Source organism: Homarus americanus, unplaced genomic scaffold (genome assembly GCF_018991925.1).
Source record: "Homarus americanus isolate GMGI-L3 unplaced genomic scaffold, GMGI_Hamer_2.0 scaffold41075, whole genome shotgun sequence".
In the NCBI taxonomy this organism is placed as follows: Eukaryota; Metazoa; Arthropoda; class Malacostraca; order Decapoda; family Nephropidae; genus Homarus; species Homarus americanus.
The window spans coordinates 1-25,869 of NW_024755838.1; the positions used below are offsets into that span (position 1 = coordinate 1).

General features: G+C 40.7%; 1 long non-coding RNA gene across 2 annotated transcripts; it reads right to left on the reverse strand.

Moving 5' to 3' along the window:
* Positions 1 to 518: 518 nt before the first annotated feature.
* Positions 519 to 23,627, reverse strand: LOC121856683. Of its 2 annotated transcripts, XR_006087022.1 has the most exons (5): positions 23,502 to 23,627; positions 22,921 to 23,028; positions 14,131 to 14,246; positions 12,102 to 12,193; positions 519 to 797 (listed from the first exon to the last, which is right to left on the reverse strand). It is a non-coding gene; the product is annotated as an uncharacterized LOC121856683 (long non-coding RNA). The 2 variants fall into 2 exon arrangements; XR_006087023.1 differs by lacking the exons at positions 12,102 to 12,193; positions 14,131 to 14,246 and adding an exon at positions 3,987 to 4,070.
* Positions 23,628 to 25,869: the final 2,242 nt, after the last annotated feature.

Here is a 25,869-nt window from a genome sequence, read left to right on the forward strand (position 1 = left end):
CGTTTCTCACAATTACGCCGACTCGGCACTGACGAGTCAATTCCTTTAATACCCTACAAAATATATCATTCGTTGTCCCCCCACCACCATCCTTATCACCTTTTACTTTATATCTTCACTAATATATAACTACTCTCTCTGTCCTAAAAAACCCACCAAATAGTCATCATTTCTCCATTCTTATCGGTTACCACAACAACACCATCTATGTCGGTCCGATCTCCCCCGTTCTTTTACTTTCAAAAGGCGCGCTTCCCCGCCGCCGCCGCGTTCTCTCGTATTTACGCTGCCGTTATTTACGGATGCGTCCCGCCACAAATGACGTGCGCGCCGCATTCCGTGACGTTCTACGATCGTAATCATCTCCCCAAATTAGTGCAAACACCTAGTGATCACAGGCAACATCTTCAATAAATTCATTCTCGACATGTATCGACTTCCTCCGTCTTCGCAGAGTCGGTCTCTAAAAACAATACTACAAACATTATAACAATCGTTACAAAAACAATACTACAAACAACACGTACATTCATTTTACACGTTAAATCGTCTTTAAAACAATCACGCCGGCCCGACATTGATGCGTGTCTCCTTCTGCGTTGACGAGTGTCTTCCCGCACTCGGGAGTGTGGCGTTCTTCCCGTGTTCCGGAGCATCTTCCTCGCGCGTCGACCGGTGTCTTCGTCCGCAGTCGACGAGCGTCTTCGTCCTCGGTTCCCGAATGTCTTCGTCCGGACCGCTCTCGTGCGCCGACTGTACGAGCCGTCTCCGACTCGTATCGGCGCGCTCCTCCGCAACTGAAACGGACAAATTACTGTCAAAATATATCGACAATTATCTACTATTACAAATTCTACTAATTCCCAAACAAACTTCATCTAAGTTCATTCTTTCTACAGTATACCTATACACAAACATATCTACACACTATTGCCAACTAAAACACACAGGCATACTCGACTACCCCACAATTACGTCCCGCACAAATTACTCCTCCCGCTCGTGCCGTACGCGGGCGCCGACGTCGCGCTCTGCCGTATCTCCGTAAATACCCGCGACCCCGTCGCCTAATACAAAATCAAACTCGACGCTCCTCCACCCGTCGGTACGGTGTGCACGTCGCCACCTCCCATACTTAACGATTATCAAAAAACATACAATATACCTATACATAACATAATATTAATTGTACATATTCGTACCATTCCCAAGAACTCGAGAAATCTATAAGACGATTGGGAAAGTCCACTCGATCCGGACCGAATGTACGTCGTGCTCTCGAGATCGTACCATTTACGTCTGTGAACGTCTAGCGAACGTAACTTCCGCGACGACGGAGATCCGGTACGAGGATAAACGTGTTGGCGGTGAACCAAAAACTATACGGCGAGTTCTGCTATAACGCGTGTTTTGACGACGCGATTTATGAATTGAGGAACGATATTTGTAAAACGCGAACTCGTTTCCTCCGACGCGATTCCACTCGAACGATTGTTATGGCTTCGGTTCACGTTCGACATCGCGTGTTCAATTGAGTTATGTGTTTTGTTTGTGAACAATTGCAGAAATAATGTATGTAATATTTATGTATACAGTATACCTATATATTATAAGTCAATTGTAAAATTTTACATAAAAGAGACAATCAAATTACATAGCGTTTTACACCGGCGCTCTCTTTACATCACACAGTGTTTACGGTTCACGTTCGACTTCGCATATTCAATTGATTTTTGTGTTTTGTTTGTGAAGAATTGCAGAAATAATTTATGTAATATTTATGTATACAGTAAACCACTCACAAGGTCCTACAGTGACAACAAAGGGAAAGTGACCTCGACTGTGACCGTCTGTGCCTATTTTTAGCCGTCCTTGTGGTCGGTAATGCATATCGGTATATTTACTGATCATAATACTTATCTCCTATAAATAATTCATTTGAAATTTATTTTTGGGCAAAGAATATTCGGTAAATGACTGCGTTAATTCTTGAAACTACCCACATTGGTCAATTTAGGACATAAATGATGAACGGAAGTCACGTCACGGATTCGGAGTTTGGTCCTTAACGATCGCCATAAATGTACATTACCGGGTATAATGGTAGCCTCCCTTTTTCCAGAAAAAAGTATATAAATTAAAGAAAATACTTGCAGCATATTTAATATATTACAGTATATTATAAATAAATAAATCAACAAATAAATTCAAATTCCCTTATCATCCTGTGTTATAAACTCGAGTCCCCGAGCGAGTACACAAAAAGAAAACGGACGACCGACACATCCTCGAGTGGATAGAGAACGGACATCTCTACTGGGGGACTCGAACGTTTCTCGTGTTTTGTGGGCGCTGTAGCATAAGATGAATATGTAAATTGTAAAAATTTAAATAAAAGAGAAAAACAAAATAAGTAGCGTTTAAAGTGTACTTTACATTGTGGCTTGGCGCAGGGTTATGCAGTGTTTACAGTTCACGTTCGACATCGCAAGTTCAATTGATTTATGTGTTTTGTTTGTGAAGAATTGCACAAATAATTTATGTAATATTTATGTATACAGTATACCTCTACAGTATATGTAAAATTTTAAATAAGAGAAAAACAAAATACATAGCGTTTTAGACCCGCGCGCTCTGTTTACTCCACACTTTGTTTGAAACACGTGTGAAATTTTTAAGTGTCCTCGGTGATTACTGTTTCTCCAATTTTGTGACTATGGAAAAGAAGAATATCTCTGGGAAGCACTCTGGTGATCATAAAAGAAAGGCTATAACACTCGAAGAAAAGCTTGATGTTTCATGACTCCTCAACATCAATCTTCTCCCCCATCAAGTTATATTCAGATTTTTTCAAGGTCAAGTGTAACATTTACTGTATGATTTCAATATTAGATATCAATGTAACATTTATTTAGACTGTACTACGAAATTTTTGTCGATTTGGAGTAATCTGCACCTAACCCTATTTTCTCCATAAGCCCTGTCATTTCTATTACACGAATTTCTATAACACGATGTTTTACAAGAACACAACTATCGCATTATAGCAGAACTACCCGTACTCGAAAGGAAACGTCTCGTATGCATCCGCGTAAACTCGATACGCCTCGTCTCCTCGGGACGTGTACGGCGATGAGGATAATCTTACGTCTGCGTTCAAATGGTGCAATGTGTCTGAGGAGGATCCCTAATTACACTTTTAAGGGAAGTGCATATACCCACGCCACGAACTTTCGGCTTCTGTTCCGAGGGATCGTCCCGTGTACCCGCCTCCGGCGTGCCGCGTTCCTATTATGACCCGCAATGTGCATACAATAACGCCTACTTGCAATACAGTATAAAACATAGGACATAAATACATATACCTCATCCTCCATTACAAGCTACTACATTCTTAACCCTTACACCCAGGTGACGTCCATCTGGTCTCCCCTTTGTGGAGGAGGGGGTGGGGAGAATTCATCTTGTTTCTCGATTTATCCCAATAGGAAGGGAGGGGGAAGTGCCAGCAGCACCCTAACCCTTGGCTTAAACTCCCATTTTTTAATAATACTTTTCATATTGTATCCAACACTTTTAGACCAGATATGACACCTTCAATTCTATATCTCTATGCTAAATTAAGTACTCTCATTATAACACTTGTAATGTCCGTCCCTCTACGCATTTTCGATGGCACCCGAGTCTCGTCGTCGGTCGCATTTTCATTTCTCCCTCGTTATCTTTACGTTCTACTACTCTTTTACTCGTAAATTCCCGTCTTATTTCCTCTCGGTAACCGGTCAAAACTTCCTTCGATATTTCGTCGACGACGCGCCGCTTAATAAATTCTCGTCTCCCTTAAAAACCTTCCACTTACTCTACGCAATTCCTACGGAGACGCCGAGGCACGCCACATACGCATTCCTATTCTTCAGAGAACCATTAAGTAAATACCGTACACTGCGATATAAACATTACAATACGGCGTCGTCCGACATTCTCACCCGCGGTTCGAGCGGCGTCCTCGGCCGGGGTCCGTCGAGTCGCCGGTCCGCACAAAAATGACGTTTCTGACTCCCGTCGGGTGACTGCAAATGAAAAATTAAGGTTAAAAAATATACATAGTCAATTAGGCATGCAAATTATACATGAACCCTTGACACCTAACCCAAATATCTGAGTACATTCTCTAAAGACCTGGATACATTTGCCAAACATACACTTTCCATTGGAAAATCTTACATACTTAGGCAGCCACCAAACGGGGAGATACCACCTCCGCAGACAATATTGGAAGCGTAATGTGTCGTCCGTGGTAGATCTTCCTGCTACGTGGCATCCCTAAAATTGTGACCGAGTCCCGGGTCGCTCGTCTGACTCTCTGTCTCGATTGTTTCTCTTACTATTGACAACACAACATAAATCTATTGTTCCTCACTTTTGATTTTTTTTTCCATTTTGTATTTCTTTAAGGTTCTTCAGTATTATTGTTACATATAAACTAGGTTACCCCATATTTATGGCAATATGTTTTATTTTACTTGTGCAATAATGCGCCACTTTGAATGCGCACGCGTGTTTTGGTTTCGTTTTTACGGACGGTCCCGAAAATATACCGGAGAGAGCGTCGTCGTTTGTGTCGTCGTCTGAGCCTCTCGCATCATATTTCGTTGATATCCACCAAAAATGAACACTGTAACTTCAACAATTATTATTATTATTATTACATTTTCGCCCCGATGTGGGTCGGTGACCCGTGCCCGGGTGGGCTAATTCCCATAAAAAAAATACGTATTATTTATTTACTTTGCACTCTTATACGTACGAGTGTCGACGAAATTAATCTGCCGTTATTTACGCGATCTCATTTCTTGCGCACTTTCGACGGTTCGACGCGTGCCCTCGTTCTACTCCGGATGCACGTCAAATACCCGACGACGACGACGACCCCCTCCGGGAACGTCGTAGCGTCGACCTCCGGCGCGCCCCGCGACGAGAAGACCGCTCCGGAATTTCGACGAGACGTCACGTCGAACGGCGTTCCGGACTATACCCTCGACGATGACTGCGAGTGGCCTCGGACCAAACCCCACGCCTCCCGAGACACGGTCGAGTGAGGCTTCGGTCTCCGTGCTCGCCGATCGCCGCAATATAATACCAATTAAAACACTGCACTGTATGGCAAGTCTACCCTACAATGAATCCCCAAATCTGCTGTACCAAACATTCACTTGCCTAAAACGGTTAGCACAGACACATCCACCCAGGCAAAAGAGGGGACTTCAATCGACTACTCTTGTTACGGCGGAGGAGCCGCGCGCTCGGTCCGTGGGCGTCAAACCCGAGCGTTCCTTTAATCGCGGGCTGTGGTTCCGCCGGAAGATGCCGTTCCTTAGTTTCTGCAACGTGAAAGCCCGTCCTCCCAATTTCTCGCACGGCAACCGCCGGACGCGACCGCCTGCCGATGCCCTCTGGGTCCCACGCCACCCAAACAAACCCACCTAACTTTAGTAAATGGAAACGTACGTGCCCGAGAGTGGCGTACGAGTATTCTACGCGTGTCGCCGCATTATTCTCCCGCCGAATGCATTCGCCGCTGCGCATTTCGATGCGTTTTCCATTGAAGGACTAGGGTGTGGTTAGCAAATTATTTGTTCCTCTAATTGACATATATACAACTTATAAACCCTTCTTCACACTCACAATTTATAATTATAGTCACATATTTTATAGCAAACTCCAATAAACTTATCTAATATTTATCCCATTAATATCAACACTAATAACTGGTCACTTCGACTAAGTGTGTGTAGTGTAATTGTAATCACACAAAATGGTACATTATTAATAAGGTGACCATCATATACTATAAAACTTATTAAATAAAACACAAAAAAGGAACGACAGGTGCTAGGAGAGAAAGGTGGTATGTGGAGGGAAGGGATAGAGGGGTGGAAGGGAAGGATAATAGATAAGGAAAGGAAGAATGGTACGTGAAGAAAGGGAGGGGGGACAGATGGTGGGATAGAGGGGTGGAAGGGAAAGATAATAGATGAGGAAAGGAAGAGTGGTAAGTGGAGGGAGGGATACATTTAGCTGGAGGTAGAGGGAACAAGGGGTGGTATAGTCGTCAAACTATCCGTTAATCTTTAACGTCGTGTACTCGGAGCTTCCGTCTTCTCGAGTGCCGGAGCGGGTCGCCGCAGTTGTTTTGGGGGTCGACCGCCGGGCAAGTTTTAGCATTCTTACTCAATGAAATACTGTACATTACAAATACACGTATAATATGACCTTAAGCTAAAATAACCGTTGACTGAGCTTTAGTTATCCTTAAAATAGCATCCATAAAAATAGAAAAACACGTAGGTTATTCTCGACGATCGTCTCGCGTCGGAGAGCGGCACTCGCCGACCCGTCTCCGGAGCGACGATCTACGGTCGTTCTTCGCGCTTCCGCTGCCGACTGCTGCCGTTGCCCGAGGCGACTTCTTCTGTGGGTTAAGTTTGTGATGTGAATGCTGCCTGCATTTAATAATTATACTGCACTACATCTATACAACCATTGCATAGGGTATTATAAATCAATCATAATGCCCTCGTAAAATATCGTGTTGATCATTTTTAATTTGTGTCGTGTACCGGTAAGCAGAGTGTCGAGTGGCCGGAGGTGTGTCCCGGGCCGACGGCGAGACGATACCCTACGTGATGGAACTAATCTACGATCGTAACTAGTCTATTGCTAGAAAATGCAATATACTGCACGCGAGACTACGTAAACGAGTACTTCTCGCAAACGACGACGGACCGTACGACTGCGCAATACGGGCCGAATCTCGAGCGGGCCCGCATCCGCGGACGGACCGCCCTCGGCGTGCCCGTCGACGGACACGCGCGCGACAAAAATCGCCACGACTATTTACTAAACGAAGAAACGGCACGTCGACGACCCGACGGCATTGTCGAATATTACGTCGTCGACGCGTTTACGTAAAATTGTTACCGGTCCCGCGTACGCGTCGGTGACGCGAGGCGCATTCCTAGAGAGCTAATAGCTTTAAACCAAATTTGGACTCAATTAAAGTGGTTTCAATGGAACAATTTACTTTGGTACTCGAGACTAACACAAAATACTAAAAAGACCCAATATACCCAAATGCACCTCGGCCCATCTCCTACAAAACATCGTTTTTGTAGTATCGCGTTAAAACGGACGCTCGTAAATCGACGCGGCTAAAATTACGAGACGCGAAATGGCCCGTTTACTCGTGATCGGATTCGCGGCAAGATGGGGAGGAGGGTTATCGGTTTGACAGTTGATGCCAAGGTCTAGAGCTTATTTATTTATCTGTCCTTAACAGTGACTTTCAGGTTTTCTCTTATGAAATATCACTAAACTGACTTGGAAGAATATAATTAACATTGCTGGAATTCTTATAAAATTGTGATTACTTTGAATATAAACATGCTATAGTTCACATACAAATTTTAGTTGTAACTAATTTTATTACAAAGGGCTACAAATTTTTATCTCTTGTGCAAAATATACAACGTTTATGTTAAAATTATTAGCCGTCTTGTAACGATTTTAGCAATGCAAATTAAATTCTAACTTTTGTCTGTGATATTACTTAAGATAAAGCCCGGCGACACCGACGGTTGGCGCCCGGGTCTGTGGCGCATTTTTTCCCGGCCGGGAAATGACCCGGGTGAATATAATTAACATTCTTGGGATTCTTGTAACATACTGATTAATTTGTATATAAACATGCTATAATTTCCACTAGACATAACAATTTTAGTACCCAAATCAAATTAGTACAACAAAACTCCAGCTTTGCACTAAGGTCAATTATTTCTTTTAGTATGCTGTGTGCATGTAAATGGATGAAATGAAGAAATTGATGTAAATCTACCCAAAAATACAGTTCAAAAACTTTATATTATAAAATGTACTACAGTACTGTACACTAACGTACAACAATTTTTATCTCTCGAGCAAAATATATGACGTTAACATTCAAATTATTGGCTGTCTTGCAAGGATTCCAGCAATGCAAATTATAATCTCCTAACTTTAGTCTGAAATATTATGTAAGATAAAAACTGTAAGCCTAAAACCCTGGCTCAACAGATGGGGGAGAGAGTTAAGAGGAGATGTTTGACAGTTTGAGCCGAAGGTCTCTGTGAGTTTATTTAACAGTCCTACTAAGCTTCTCTCATTTTAAAATGCCAGTGAAATGACCTGGTACAATATAATTAACATTGCTGGGATTCTTGTAACATACTGATTAATTTGAATATAAACATGCTGTAATTTGCACCGGACATAACAATTTTTGTACCGTAATCAAATTAGTACAACAATGCTCCGGCTTTGCACCGAGGTCGTTTATTTCTTTTACGTTTCTTTTATTGTGGTGTCTGCATGTAAATGGATGAAAATAAATGAAGAAATTGATATAAATCTACCCAAAAATACAGTTGAAAAACTTTATATTATAAAATGTACTACAATTTTTATATCTTCAACAAAATACAGTATATATATAATGTTTATATTCAAATTATTGGCTGTCTTGCAAGGATTCCAGCTATGCAAATTGTAATCCCCTAACTTTAGTCTGAGATATTATATAAAATAAACACCTTAAAGCATAAAGTTATCACCAATGTTTTGTCTGGGAACACAAGGAGGGAGGTAGCCAGCGAGCAGGGGGGGGAAGTGAGGTGACAATGTCTTTATTTATTTGAGATAAGATTTGACAGTTGGCGCTGAAGGCCCGAGTGTTTATTTATCATTACTTAAGAGTGACTAAGCTCTTCTCATAATTTGCCACCCAAACGACCTGGGTGAATATAACTTGTAAGATAGTATTTGAATATCTGTGTAAACAATCTATATTTGCCATAGACATAACAATTTAAGTACCGTAATCGTTTAGTACACGTACAGTAAGGGTTTGCACTCGGGTCCATTGTTAACCGAGGGACCGCTGTAATTGCAGTATACTTATACTGTACAATATTGACTAAATTCACTAGATAACGTACATCACTAATGGTCGGTAAAACTTGTCAAGTCTCTCGGTATGAGTGGCACGTGTTAGTGCTCGAGTCTCCCGTCGTGGAAGTCCGTTTTCTCTCCCTTCGGGATGCCCGAGTCCATTTTCTCTTAATCTTAGAGTGCAGTGCACCAGAGACTTCGTTATTCCTCAGTAATGACACAGAATTTCAAATTGCAACTAGGGTTGCAATTGTTGAGGCAACTAGATATGTCCGATTACAGCAAATGTGTTATTGTCAATTTGTAGGTGAAAGATTTTATCCTCAATAGATGTAGGTTAACATTACACCTGGAGGAAAATGCTTACTAAAGCCTAAGGAATGATATTCCTTTAACACATAACATCTAGCCAGTACGGGAAGGATCGTCGTGTCTCCATCAGGGGGGTCTTGGAGTGGTGGTCCAGCAGGCATCACGGAAGTGTTTTTTCGAGGGGGGGCACGGACGTACGGTCGGCCTTTCACATACGCGGGTTTAGCATTCACGGATTCGCAAATACGCGGATTGCCCCGCCAGAGGAATATTCTGTACATTGAAGTAATTGAAGTACAGTCGGCCCTTAACATTCGCGGGGGTTAGGTAACAGAGATACCCGTGAATGTTAAAAATCCGTGTACTATTGCTACCCCCCCCCAAAAAACAATCCCTGGCCCCCCCATGTCCTTATTTACCGTATATACCTGTGTGTAGTTCGAGTTTTTAAGACAAAATTATTTGGCAAAAATTGGGGGTCGACCTCTTAACGGGTAATAGTTTCGTTAGGTTGAAAAATATTTACCAGTAACTACCAGAAAACAATGGAAACGATGCACCAACACACCACCAGCTGTGAGTGTCGGTACAGTTGCCAGGGCAGATCTCTTGCGAGCCCAAAGTAGCCAAATCCATGGTATGGTAGCACAGGACGATGTAAAACAAAGTATTCATTCATTAAAGTTAACTCGTAGATACTGGACATAAATTTTTGTTCATTACATTTCAAGCATCAATCTTTGTTAATTAAATTTGAAACAAGAAAAAACTACGATACTGGATTTTCATTAAAATATTACATCACAAGTATATTTTACCTTAACCGTGACTGAATGAATATATTCTCGGAAATAAATATGGAAATGTAATATTTTTGCTGGAATGACGTACATATTATAGTGGGAAGTGGGATAAAATCATGACGAAACACTTTCGCTTTCTTTCGTTGTTCAAAATATTTTACCGTAATCGCTTTTCGAATGGTTTTCAGTTAAAAAACTGTTGCATCACAAGTGAATTAGGATAGAATATTATTGTAATACAACAGTTTTTTAACTGAAAACCATTCGAAAAGCGATTACGGTAAAATATTTTGAACAACGAAAGAAAGCGAAAGTCTTTCCTCGTGATTTTATCCCACTTCCCACTATAATATGTACGTCATTCCAGCAAAAATATTACATTTCCATATTTATTTCCGAGAATATATTCATTCAGTCACAGTTAAGGTAAAATATACTTGTGATGTAATATTTTAATGAAAATCCAGTATCGTAGTTTTCTCTTGTTTCAAATTTAATTAACAAAGATTGATGTTTCAAATGTAATGAACAAACATTTATGTCCAGTATCTATAAATTAACTTTAATAAATGAATACTTTGTTTTACATCGTCCTGTGCTACCATACCATGGATTTGGCTACTTTGGGCTCGCAACAGATCTGCCCTGGCAACTGTACCGACACTCACAGCGGGTGGTGTGTTGGTGCATCGTTTCCATTGTTTACTGGTAAATATTTTTCAACCTAACGAAACTATTACCCGTTTAGAGGTCGACCCCCAATTTTTGCCAAATAATTTGGTCTTAAAAACTCAAACTACACACAGGTATATACGGTAAATAAGGACATGGGGGGCCAGGGATTTTTTAGGGGGGGGGGGGTAGCAATAGTACACGGATTTTTAACATTCACGGGTATCTCTGTTACCTAACCCCAGCGAATGTTAAGGGCCGACTGTATATGCTATCGGATGTTAACCGGCGCACGACTGTATGTGTTTTTGAAAGATGCAAATCCTCCGAGGATTCGCATCGCACGTAGCGCGAATTTGGATTGCGTGTCGTAAACGGACGCCGAGCCGGTCATTACCGGGATCGTACGTCAAATGAACCGAGGAATTATCGGAAAGACACAACGGGGAGAGAGGCGCTATTATTAGCCTTCGCGACGAGGGTACGCGCAACGCTCGAATAACTCGGCACAATGGGGCGAGCGAACCCTCGGGCATCGCGATGGGTTACCCGCCGCTAAACGACGGGCGACGCGCCGATTAAAATCTTATTTTGACGTTAAACCGACGCCATTTACGTATCGATAATATTTGGCAGATCCCATTTAGACCAATATATTGTATATTGCTGTACCTGTTCACTCTAATATCAACTACTATTTGCTCCGTCACTCCTCAAAAATCAGACGTGTCGTCGACGACTACATTGTGCATCTCGGTACGAATAAAACCGTCGCTACGACGCGGTGGCGAAACGTATGCCCCGAGGTCCGTCTCGGTCTAGCTCGTGACGTTCCAAAACTCTTCCGTTTAATGTATATTCCGATATTTTTGTAATCCTCGGTTGGGGCCTCGCTTCTAACCGGCACGATACATACATTAATATAGCTCAATGAATTTCTTGTTATAGTAAAGCATATACCGTACGGTCGTATGTCACACGAGGACGACTCCCTCGCTACCCGCCGTCTACGGCTATTGCTCATATAGTGACCGGATGTACCTGTACCAACTTATGCTGATGCACTGGGGATCACAGCAAAGTATTTCATCTAGAGTTTCAAATTTTACCGCTAGAAAATTCAATCGATACTTTTTGGGGGACCGTACATAATTTGGGGGGAACTGTTTTCGTTGTAGAAAAGTATCTTGGCTTTTATAATGTGAGTCTATAGGAATAGTGATTCGATTTACCATAGGTTTTTATAAGACACAGTACTCTTTCAAACTGGGGAATGCCTGTAGAACTTTCCTAACATTCAAAGTACCACAACAATATTAAATACAATACCACAGACTACTTGAGGTCCAGTAAACTTTATGTCCAGCCAACTTCATTCTAGTTCACATCAGGTCCACTGTAGGCAGTGTTGGAGAAAGTGCCTGAAAATATTACTTAAGATAAAGTACTGCACTGTTGATATGTAAAAATTTAAACTATGTCCTGTAGTCTTCTTCAAAACTATGCAAATAAAAGTTTACTCAACTCAACTGATTCATATAAGTAGAAAAAAGTATTTAGAGTACCACAGCATTTATAGAGTATCATAATTAATAAACAATGACATTATGTTTTGAAAACGAAAGTTAAAGTTATTAATATACTGTACTGTACTTTAAAGAACCACGAAATAAACACACATTCAAAATTGGGTATGGGATGAAAAACGTGAATCTGGGCCATATTTTGGAAGTGTCGCGTACCGCCGACGCCAATGGGACGCGACCTTACGCACAAACATTTACATAAATGCCCACTTTTATAGGATTACTGTACAAGTGTACTGAAATACAAGTACAGGTTGTACCTCTCCGGTCCGGCAACCACGGGACCCGACCGGTGCCGGACGCCGGAAATTTCCCGACCGTGGAAATTCGCCCTCTTCCTGGACAGATAGTGACTTCTGTTTACACTTGGAAGCACTAGCACCACTTTCTCTGCTTCGTGGTCTCTTTGAAGACATATTGAAGGGTTAAATGTCGTACAGTACCTTCTCAAATTTCGCGAGTTTTTAATTCGACGTTTTCTATTTGAACGCACAAAAAAAGCCGACACATTTAAAACTTTTGACGGCGGAAACTCAAATTTCGACGGGTTTGAATGGCCCGCCGACGTTCGGACGACGTGCACGATCGTGTAAACGGCGTTATTTCTCTTATGTACGAAAGATTCGTTATTATTTATTACTGAAAGTCTTTTGGATTGAATTAATGTTAGTGTGTGCAAAATGAGCAATACAATTCATTAATAATACGCTCAATATTAAAACGCGAGGAAATGAGACGGCACCGTTTTCGTCGATTACAAAAACGGTGACCGACTGGTTCTACGTATAAAACTGAAGAAAATAAGACCCTGGTTGTAGCTGTAGAAAAATTAATATGGTTCTTTTAAGTAATGTTAATACATGGAACAATAGAAGTAGCTAACGATAATGGTAAAGAAAAACAGAGATCGCGTATGCGAGTGCGCACGCGTGAAAACGTATCGTCATTACTTTACGTAAGAATGTGAAAGCAACACTTATTTACTGTTCATATATATTTTAATTAATGTTTCTGAATTTGTTTTTATTGAATTAATGTTTGTGTGTGCAAAATTAACAATACAATTTATTACTAATACGTGTAATATTAAAACGCGCGACGAGACGAGACGGCTGCCGGCATTGTTTTTGTTAAAGCTTACAAAACCGGTGACAGATTGGTTCTACATATAAAACTGAAGAAAATAAGACCCTGATTGTAGCTGTAGTAAAATTAATGTAAAAAAATTAATATGCTTGTTTGAAGTAATGTTATTTAATGTTAATAAATGGAACAATATAAGTAGCTAACCATCAATGGTAAAAAAAAAAGTGAAACTGAGCGTATGTAAGTGCGCACACGTGAAAACATGTCGTCGTTACTCTACTTAAGAATATGAAAGCAACACTTATTTACTGCTAGAATATATATTGAAGGGTTAAATGTTATGCTCTGTATAGACAAGCACAGAGAGAGAGCTGCCGGATGTAAACAAACCTTAATTTCCCCCGGCTTTGTCGTTGTTGTTTTTTTACGGGGATTAGCCCACCCGGGCATAGGTCACTGACCCACATTGGGGCCTGAGGGGCAAAAATTTAATACTCCTGTAATAATAATAATAATAATAATAATAATCAAGATTAAAAAAAAAAAAAAGCTGCCTATCTACCTATTGGACAAACTAAAATCGTTCCGGATCACAGAATGCCGGACTAGAGAGGTACAACCTGTACTCTAATACACTCGGCTCGTACGCCCAATGACACGACGTGAAGTGACGACGTCGGTATTACCTCCCAGCGGCGTTTCTCCGTTTGCCGTTAACGGCGTCGTGTGCGAGACCGGACGGGTCTGTACGGTCGAGTCTCGACTTGTCGTACCGAGATGTGTTGTTGGTCCTTGAAGCTTCCTGGAAATGTGACCAATAGCTATATAATACACAACACTGTAAAACTATTATATTATAGGCAGGGATTATTTGACCGGTACTCGGCACAATAACCGCCGCTTATTTGACAGAGATCTAAAATAAAACTAAATCCTTTTGTCAACAGAAATTATACAATTAAATAATACCATAATGTAATGACTTGTTTAATGCCCCCAACCATCCCGACTACAATCCTATACGATCCCCGCAGGTCCCGGTCAAATGGCCGACGGTTATTTGGCCCAGAATCGTGGTCAAATAACATCTTCGTACACTTATAATAAAGGCACTTGTTTGTTTAGTACCACGTGGAGAAACTGATTACTCAAATAGGTTAGGTTAGGTTGAAATAATCTTGTTCCAATGGTTTTTGATGTATTTTCAACTTTTATGACCTTCGGAAAATAGCTGCACGGCCAAAACGATAGTTTTACCAGTTTTTATTTGGATTTTTTCTAATAAATAAATATGATCTTAATTTCCTTACACTAACAAAAACAATGAATCTTCCAAAGTGAGTTAGACTTTCAACATGAAGGGTTAAAAAAACAACATTGAAAACCCTACCTAACCTAATCTAAACTACCTAACTTCTTGCGATGGACCAACAAAAACCGAATCGGCATACCCGGTTTCGTACGCGTCCAATAGTGTTTACATTTCGTGGACGCGACCGACGTAGAACGAAACTGCGACGATCTCGACGGATTCTTATCGTGCTGCCGGGAGAGAGGCACAATTTTGCGGGATTTATTATTTAAATCTCTCTGCTGTGACCAATCAGAGGACAGTGCAAATTTATTATGATATTTACACAGGAGCAAAAACTTTTTTTCTAGATATATTTAAGCCTCCTTCGTGACCTAAACGTTGAAGACGAGAACCGACTCACAGACAAAACATTAAAACACAAAAACAAAACATTAAAGAAATAACTTTTTCTGTTATCATTAGTTAAATACAGCTACTCCTCGACTTACGACCTACTCGACATACGACGGAGCGGCCATTTTTTTGGTCCGGTAAACACAGCTGTGAGCGCTAGCTCCCAAATTTGGGATGTTTTCGAGCTTATTACATTAACTGAAGGATATATAGACTTACCTACTTGTGTATAAGGACCCGAGGATAAGATAAGTATCGTCAAGCAACTTTAGTGTTGGGAACTTACTGTTTACCTTACAAAAATAACTGCTCGGGGTCCCATCACTCCTGGCTGGGTGTTGTGGGATGTCAACATTGCCCCACGGAAAGTGAATTTTCGCTTAAGAACTCTACATGGAAGAGTAAAGAAAAGATAGTATTGGACGAAGTTCTTGAAGACCTTGAGTTGAGTAGTGATGAGTCTAATACGAGTGATGAAGCACAAGGGAAGTTCGAAAGTGAGAAAATACAGCTACAACAAGAGGTAGTGAATAAGAAAGAAAATTCTAAAACAATGAGGGAGACAAGCTGGCATGAGGACAGTGAAAGCAAAGAAGTGAGAGAGGAGAAGAGACAAAATCATCTAGGACAAAAAACGTGTGTGGGTGGTAATAATAATGGAAATAACAGAAAGGAGATAGTGGAGAATGGATCAAGAACAGAGCAAAGTATGGAATTTGAAGGAAGCAGACAAGAACACACACAAGGTGAAGTTGGTCGTGTCAGGAAGAGATTAATTTTTCCAGTCATGCCCGATGACCTTCCTTGAAAAATTAAAATGGGCAGTACAACTAGGACGGGAGCATCGCAGCTTTGAGCCTCTTTTGAAAGAAGGCACACACAAGCCTTATCTTACAGGCTGTGGAAATGTTGACAACTGTTGGGTACAAGGGATTACTGATGGTTTTGCCAGAGGAGAGCGACATACTACTTACAAAGGTTATAATCTTCAGGTACCCTGTAATACTAGACCCAGAATACTTATTGGATGACGAAAGATTTGTTTGGGTCAAGAGGCATTTAATAAGGGGCGAAGAGAGAAGCCAGGTTATTGCTCTAATGAGAGGAAAGGTTCCAGAGAAAGTGTTCATCACAGGAGCAGGGTATAGGAAGGTGGCACTATATGTGGGGGGACCAATAATGTGTCTCAAGTGTTGCAGATGGGGACATAAGGCCTGGAGCTGTCAACTGGACCCACGTTGTAGATTCTGTGGGAAGAGGCACGAATCTAGCAACTGTAAGGACAAGATCAAAGCAGGAGAGAAAGTGAAGCCTTGTTGTTGTAAGTGTGGTAAAACTCTCAATGCTAGTTCAATTGCATGCGAGATGAGGCCACGTATGAGAAGTGACCAACAAAGGAATTATTCAGAGAACACCGAGGAAGTACGCTGTGGTCTGACAGTGACAAGACAGCAGGAGAACACACAGACAGTGATTCCTGAGAATGCCTGGCATGAAGATTCAAGAAGGATAAGGACTGCGCTTGCGGCCGGAAGCGTTGTTGATGCCAGAAACAAAGAGAGTAATAAACAAGTAGCAAGTGAGAGTAGTGGTGCAGCCCTCCAGGTTAGTGATAAAACTGTGCAAGAAATTCTGGGAGAAGAGGTGCTTAAGATGTTTCAGCTTTTGCAAAAGTTAGGTCAGAAAATAGAAGTGATAGAGAAAAGACTTGATACAGTGATAAATAAAGAAAGGGAAAACAAAGCTGTGAATAATGTAGAATTAAAAGGGAAAGAGGAAAGTGAAGAGCTCAAGCCTTTGAAAAATTCAGTGCTTAAAATAAGTATTACAGGGAAGGAGAGGAAAATAAAGGATTGTGTAGCGCAGGGAGCAACAACTGAAAGTTTTAAAAAGGTGTTGGTAAAGTGTAAAGATGCTGATAAAGAAAAACTTTTGAGGAAATGGGAATCTGTGCAGGAGGATTGGGCCTTCTTAAAGAATCTGATTGGAAAGGATATAAAATGTGTAAATATTAATCCTGGATCTAGCTAGCCTTAAGACGTCTTTAAGGTGGCGAGATGAGAATCCCAGGGCGAGATTCCTTGGCAGACGCCACGGCCCACCGCCACAGTCAACTTTTCCTGGGCCAGGCGCTCCGAGCTAGCGAGCGAGCCTGTAAACAACTCTGGCCTACTGACTCCGTCATATGATCATGGTCTACCCACTGTTCTTGGTTATATGTATGGAGCCGTATTAATATCCATGCTTAGGGATGACTAGCAGAAATATAGTCATCCCAGGTTAAGTATTGAACCACTGAATGAGAGTTCAAGGTACCAGGTTGTTCCTTGCAAACTAACAGGAGGTATTGTATGTTACTATAATTGTGGAGTTAGTCCAATGTGTTATGTATTCATCTGTAGTACCCATGAAAGAATAACCTGAGAGTATGAGGTTCTAACCACGAATTGAGAAGGTAATTTGTTCCTTGTTAAAGTAAGACCTGCGGGTCCAGGGTTATTGACAGTGTGTAAGCATTGCTAAATCTTACTTGTCACAGAAATACTACAACAGTATCCAATAAAGTAATGAATATTTGGAGGTGTTTAATGAGGTAATAAGTTCTTGAAGTGTTTGATGACTTAATAAGTTAATTTCGGTTCTGTTTAGCCTGAGTGAATCTAAGATGCATCTTCTCCACTCACTGTATTAATAAATATTGAGTTAGTAATCTGAGTATCACCACTCTACTCCTTCTAAACATTGGTTCCCAGAAAATAATACTTACTCACGTGCCTATACATCTACCACACTACCCAAAACCCTTCCATGAGTTCTGTTATATAATGAAAAGTCTGGGTGGTGGCAGCTACCCCTTGTAAGTATAAAAAGTGTTATACAAAGAATCACATGGTTCCCCAGACTAACCCATGTATAAGAAAGACATAAAACAAAGTATACTTCAGAAAGGTAAGAACATTGAAACTGAAAATACAATCTATATGAAAGGAAATGAAAAGAAAGAACCTTGACTTGGAAAACATAAGTGGAGAAGCATAAGAGTTACTTATATAAGAACATATAAGAATATAAGGTATATAGAGGTAAAGAACATATAAGAATAAATATATATGTAAAGAATGGAAGGAGAATAAGTATATTAAACAGGGTACTCATTGGAGGAATGCTACATAGAACAAATAAGTATATGAGTAAATAGAATACTAACAGAAAACAGTAGCTGGATGGTAAATTATTGAAAAGAGAAAACGCGGCCCGTTACAGGGACAGGAAAGGCGACCTGCTTAAACTGTCTGGATATAAGGGATTTCATCTCTATTCGGGTAAAGGTATAAGAGGGGTCTCAACATACATTAAGAATTCCATACCAGCAGAACTAGTTGGAAACCCGAGTAGAGTACAAGGAATAGAAAGTGTCTGTATAAAGTTATATTTGAAGGAAGGAGAACTGAACATAGCAAATTTGTATATTTCTGGATGCTGTTTTGACCTCAACTTCTTACCAGATTGCATGTTTTTGGACTCAACTTTGGCTGTAAGAGATTTTAATGCTCGACATCCAAGACTCGAAACAATGGGGAGAATTAATAGAAATGGTATAAAATTTTGGCAATTTTTACAAGATCACCCAGATTCTTACTTGTTAGGAAATAAGGAAGTGACTCATATTAAAGGAGGAAGGTTAGACTATGCTTGCATGATAAGCAGTCAGGGAGTCCAGGGAGAATGTGAGATAATAAGGGAGCTAGTCAGTGACCATTTTGTTGTGTATGTTCAATTACCATTAGGGAAGAGACAGGTGAGATATAGGAGGAAGAAATTGAAACTAAACAAGGATGACACAGAAGTGTTTACCCAAAATATAGAGAAATGGTACAGAAATTATACACCAGTCTGTATGGATAGCTTTTATAATGACTTAGTTGGGGAGATAGAAATATATTTGACTAAGTCAACACAGAAAAAAATAAATGATAAGAGACATGGGGCTAGGAAACACTGCTATACCAATGACAAAATGTTGAAGGGATGGACACAAATGTTAAGGGCAGCACATAAAGATTGGGTAAAGAATGGTAGAAGAGAAGAAGATAGGGAAATCTTCATGGATATAGCCAAAATATGTGGGCAGGCTAGGAAGGAGGCAAGGGAGAAATATTGGCAAGATTTTGCACAGCACATTGGGGAGAGTAAAAATCTCAAAGAAATATGGCAGGATATTAACAAAATTAGAGGAAAAAGGAGTAATTTTATTAGCCATCCTCATCCAGAGGAAGAAGCTAATAAACTGGTTGACAAATGGGCTAAAGCTGCTAGTGTTGCCTCCCTGCCTAACAGGACAATAGAAGCATTAGATGAGTGGCAAAATGAAAGAAAAAGATTTATTTCATCAGCTCTAAATATTTGTGATGTAACATGTGTAGATATTACTCAAGATGAGTTATTAAATGCTGTTAAAAAAGGAAAATCTACAGCACCAGGCGAAGATGGTGTGACATATGAAATTTTGAACTGCTTAGTTGGTATGGAAAATAGTCCATTATTAGATTTATTCAACATGAGCTATGCAGAGGGTAGATTACCAACAGAATGGAAGAAAGCGATAGTTATTCCTTTCCCTAAGGCAACTGGTGGATACAGGCCAGTGTCTTTAACATCTTGTTTTTCCAAGATGATGGAGAGAGTATTATTAAATAGGCTTGTATATATTGTGGGGAAAATCTATCTTGTAATTTATTTGTTTTTTTGGAAGGGAAATGTACTTCAGACTGTGTTATAAAATGTTTATCAAATGATGCAGACAGATGTAGAGTTTTTGTGGATTTACAAGGAGCATTTGATAAAGCTCACAGTGAAGTAGTTATGAATGAACTGGCTGCTCTAGGGGTATCAGGAAAGTTGTTACACTGGATAGGTGACTACTTGCATGGAAGGAGAATCTGTGTATGGTATCAGGGATGTTTGTCTGAGGAAAGAGCACTTGAACTAGGCACTCCCCAAGGGGGAGTATTGAGTCCAATGTTATTTAATGTGTTAATGAACAAGATAGCCTCACACAAATATCCCAAAGGAGTTGTAACCATCATTTATGCAGATGACATCTTATTTCAAGGAAACTCTGTAAAAAATTTGCAGATTGCATTAAATGATTTTAGTGTTCTTTCTCAAAAGATGGGCTTAGTTATCAATGAAGAAAAAACCAAGTGTGAATGTAAAGGAAGAGGAACTGAATCCGTTTTTCTAAATGGAAAAATTGTTGAGAAAGTGTCAAAGTATAAATATTGAGGAATGTATATTGGCTTTACTAGTGAAAGTAAAGAGGCAGAAATATATCATGTCCTCACTCAATGTAGAGCAAGATTACAGCCCTTGAAGGCTCTAGCATGTTGTGGTAAAGGTGCTGGGGTACCCATACTGAGAATGATGTGTATTTCTACCATCAGATCACTTATAGACTATGCAGCACCTGTCCTCTCTTGTACTGGTGAAGGAAGGCTACGGAAGCTTGAGATCATGCAAAATGAAGCAATGAGAATTATTTTAGGGTGTCAAAAGAATGCAATGATTGAGATAATGAAAATGGAACTAGGGTTACAGAGCATTTCACAGAGGGTCAATGAAATTAATACAGTTGCAGCAGTTCGATTAATGAGAGGGAACAGTGGGGGTAAATTTGTACAAGATATAAATGATGGTTTAAAAGATAAAAGGACCTTCTGCAGGCAAGGCAAGAGAGGATACATGAATGGATTAGTAAATATTATTAAAAAATGTAATCTGGCAGACTGGTGTACAGCTGTTCAGAAGAGTTGTAAGAATCCACCCTGGGAAGAACGAGAAGTAGAGTTAGACATAGTGCCTCTCACAATGAAGAAATCATTACATGAACCAGGACAGTTAAGGGCTTTATATGGGAATAAGATTAGTAATTTGCCTAAAATAAACACATTGCATGTTTTTTGTGACGGTTCAGTTATGTCAAGTGGCAGGGCAGGGTGCGGGATCCTTATAAGACAGCACACAGAACAAGGAAATGATGACATCAAAATTGGACTTTGGTTGAGAAGTTTTATTTCATCAACACAAGCTGAGTTATATGCAATGTTAGTAGGATTGGAAAATGTTGTAAAGAGGTATAAAGATGCATATTTTGTTGTTGATAGTAGGGCAGCTTTGGATTCTTTGAACAGTGGGAGTCCAGTCTTTGGACACATTATTGGTTCATGTAGAAAATTAGTAAATACAATACGGAAAAATGGCCATAATGTTCAATTTGTATGGGTCCCTTCACATGTGGGGATTGGTCTTAATGTTGTCAAATTATGTATTTTTGAATGCAGACATTAGTGATTGCGCTGTGTACCGACAACATTTTCATTTGTAATTCCCTTTAAAATGGCCGGCAAGCGTAAGATTGAGAGTTTCGTGGTGCCGAGAAGAAAATGAGACGCCCATCTATGTACAGTATTATTTTCCCATTTTCGACTTGCGACCCGGTCGCCGGTCCCTGACCCCGTCGTAAGTCGGGGACCGACTGTACCGTAATGTGCTGGGTATATACGGTATAGCTCTACTGTATATCATTATCTACAAGAGTTAAGTCGGACTCGCGAACGAGCCTCGGGAGCTCGACTCGTCTGTCGGTCGAAGAGCTCCTATACGGTATTGGCTTATAATCGACGAGTACGGTCACCCCAAAATAATATCTTTAGCCACGGGGTCGACGTGCTTCGAGGCTATTCGACCAATGTTACACGACCCGTTTCAGAACTGTTGCTAACTCTACGTCTACACCTCTGAGCACGAATGAGTATACGTATGTTTTTGAGAGATGCGAATCCTCCGAGGCTTCCGATCGCACGTCAAGCGAATTGAGATTGCGTGTCGTAAATGGACGCCGACGCCGTGCCGGTCATTAATGGGATCTTACGTCAAACGAACCGAGGAATTATCGGAAAGACGCAACGGGGCGAGCGAACCCGCGGTATCGCGACGGGTCAGCCGCCACGAAACGACCGGCGACGCGCCGATTTAAATTCTTATTGTGACGTTAAACCGACACCATTTACGTATCAATAATATTTGGCAGATCCCAATTAGACCAATATATTGTATATTGCTGTAGCTGTTCACTCTAATATCAACTCTAATATCAGACGTGTCGTCGACGACTATATTCTGCAACTCGGTACGAATGAAACCGTCACTACGACACGGTGGTGAAATGTCCGCCTCGAAGTCCGTCTCGGTTGTGATCCGAAACTCTTCCATTTAAAGTATATTTCCATGTTATTGTAATCCTCAATCAGGGGCTTCTTTACATATGCCTTGCTTCTACCCAGCACGATACATACATTAATATAGCTTAATGGATTTCTTGTTATAGTAAAGCATATACTGTACGGTTGTATGTCACGCGAGGATGACTCCCTCTCTCGCTACCCGCCGTCTATGGCTGTTGCTCATATAGTGACTGGATGTACCTGTACCAATTTATGCTGATGCACTGGAGAACACATCAAAGTCTTTCACCCAGCGTTTCAAATTTTACCGCTAGAAAATCTATCGATACTTTTTGGAGACTACATAATTGGGGGGGAACTTTTTTCATTGAAGAAAAGTATCTTGGCTTTTATAATGCGAGTCTATAGGAATATTGATTCGATTTACCATAGGTTTTTATAAGACACAGTACTCTTACAAACTGGGGAATGCCTGTACAACTTTCCTAACATTCAAAGTACCACAACAATATTAAATACAATACCACAGACTACTTGAGGTCCAGTTAGCTTCAGGTCCACTTCACTGCAGGTCCAGCCAACTTCATTCTAGTTCACATCAGGTCCACTTTAGGCAGTGATGGAGAAAGTACCTGAAAATATTACTTAAGATAAAGTACTGCACTGTTGATATGCAAACATTTAAACTATGTACTAAGTACTGTAGTCTTATTCAAAACTATGCAAATAAAAGTTTCATAAACTGAATTGAAACATACAGGCAGAAAAAGTAGTACAGCATTTGTAAAGAATCATAATTAATAAACAATGACATTATGTTTTGAAAACGAAGCTAAAAGTTATTAATATACTGCACTGTACTTTAAAGAATAACGAAATAAACACACATTCAAAATTTGGTTTGGGATGAAAAACGTGAATCTGGGCCACAATTTTGAGAGGTCCCGTACCACCGACACCAATGGGAAGTGACTTTAGACACAATCATTTACATAAATGTCCACTTTTATAGGATTACTGTACAAGTGCACTTAAATACAAGTCCTCTAATACGCTCGGCTCGTACGCCCGACGACACGACGCGAAGTGACGACGTCGGTCTTACCTCCCGCGGGTCGGCGGCGGCGGCGTTTCTCCGTTTGCCGTTAACGGCGTCGTGTGCGAGACCGGACGGGTCTGTACGGTCGAGTCTCCACTTGTCGTACCGAGATGTGTTGTTGGTCCTTAAAGCTTCCTTGAAATGTAACAGATACCTATATAATACACAACACTGTAAAACTATTATATTATAGGCAGGGATTATTTGACCAGTACTCGGCACAATAACCGCCGGTTATTTGACAAAGATCTAAAATAAAACTAAATCCTTTTGTCAACAGAAATTATACAATTAAATAATACCATAATGGAATGACTTGTTTAATGCCCCCAACCATCCCGACTACAATCCCACACGATCCCCGCAGGTCCCGGTCAAATAGCCGACGGTCATTTGGCCCAGAATCCGGGTCAAATAACAACTTTGTATTAAAAATAAACATTACTCAATAGTTTAACACCACATGGAGAAACCGATTAATCAAATAGGTTACGTAAAGTTGAAATTATCTTTTTCCAACGTTTTTTATGGATATTTTGAACGATTATGACTTTTGGAAAATAGATGCACGGCCAAAACGATAATTTTACCAGTATTTATTTGGATTTTTTCTAATAAATTTATATGATCTTAATTTCCTTACACTAACAAAAACAATGAATCTTCCAAAAAAAGTTACTTTCAACATGAAGGGTTAAAAAAAAACATTGAAAACCCTACCTAACCTAATCTAATCTAAACTACCTAACTTCTTGCGATGGACGAGCAAAAATTTAATCGGCATACCCGGTTTCGTACAGTCCAATAGCGTCTACATTTCGTGGACGTGACCGACACAGAACGAAACTGCGACGTTATTGACGGATTCTTTTCGTGCTTCCGGGAGAAACGCACAATTTTGAGGGATTTATTATTTAAATCTCTCTCGCTCGAATTTCACATAATCTGCTGTGACCAAACAGAGGACAGTGCAAATCTATTGTGATATTTACGCAGGAGCTTAAACTTTTTTTTCTAGATATATTTAAGCCTCCTTCGTGACCTAAACGTTGAAGACGAGAACCGACTCACAGACAAAACATTAAAACACAAAAACAAAACATTAAAGAAATAACTTTTTCTGTTATCACTAGTTAAATACAGCTACTCCTCGACTTACGACCTACTCGACCTACGACCGCCTCGGTCGTACCAAAATTTTGTCAAATTACCTATTTTCAAGTCCTGACGTGAGTGATTGCGCTGTGTACCGACAAAATTTTTGTTTGTAATTCCCTTTAAAATGGCTGGCAAGCGTAAGAGTGAGAGTTCTCGTGGTGCCGAGAAGAAGAATTGACACCCGTTTTAGATTTTCTATGTACGGTATTATTTTCGACTTGCGACCCGGTTGCCGGTCCCTAACCCCGTCGTCAGTCGGGGACCGACTGTACCGTAATGTGCTGGGTATATACGGTATAGCTCTACTGTATATCATTATCTACAAGAGTTAAGTCGGACTCGCGAACGAGCCTCGGGAACTCGACTCGTCCGTCTGTCGAGAAGCTCCTGTATTGGCTTATAATCGACGTGTACGCTCACCCCAAAATAATATCTTTAGCCACGGGGTCGACGTGATTCGACCAATGTTACACGACCCGTTTCAGAACTGTTGCTAACTCTACGTCTACACCTCTGAGCATACGTATGTTTTTGAGAGATGCGAATCCTCCGAGGCTTCCGATCGCACGTCAAGCGAATTGAGATTGCGTGTCGTAAATGGACGCCGACGCCGTGCCGGTCATTAATGGGATCTTACGTCAAACGAACCGAGGAATTATCGGAAAGACGCAACGGGGCGAGCGAACCCGCTGTATCGCGATGGGTCAGCCGCCACGAAACGACCGGCGACGCCCCGATTTAAATTCTTATTGTGACGTTAAACCGACACTATTTACGAATCAATAATATTTGGCAGATCCCAATTAGACCGATATACTGTATATTGCTGTAGCTGTTCACTCTAATATCAACTACTATTTCCTTGGTCACCTCTCATAAATCATACGTGTCGTCGACGACTATATTCTGCAACTCGGTACGAATGAAACCGTCACTACGACACGGTGAAATGTTCGCCTCGAGGTCCGTCTCGGTTGTGATCCGAAACTCTTCCATTTAAAGTATATTTCCATGTTATTGTAATCCTCAGTCAGGGGCTTCTTTACATATGCCTTGCTTCTACCCAGCACGATACATACATTAATATAGCTTAATGGAGTTTTTGTTATAGTAAAGCATATACTGTACGGTTGTATGTCACGCGAGGATGACTCCCTCTCTCGCTACCCGCCGTCTATGGCTGTTGCTCATATAGTGACCGGATGTACCTGTACCA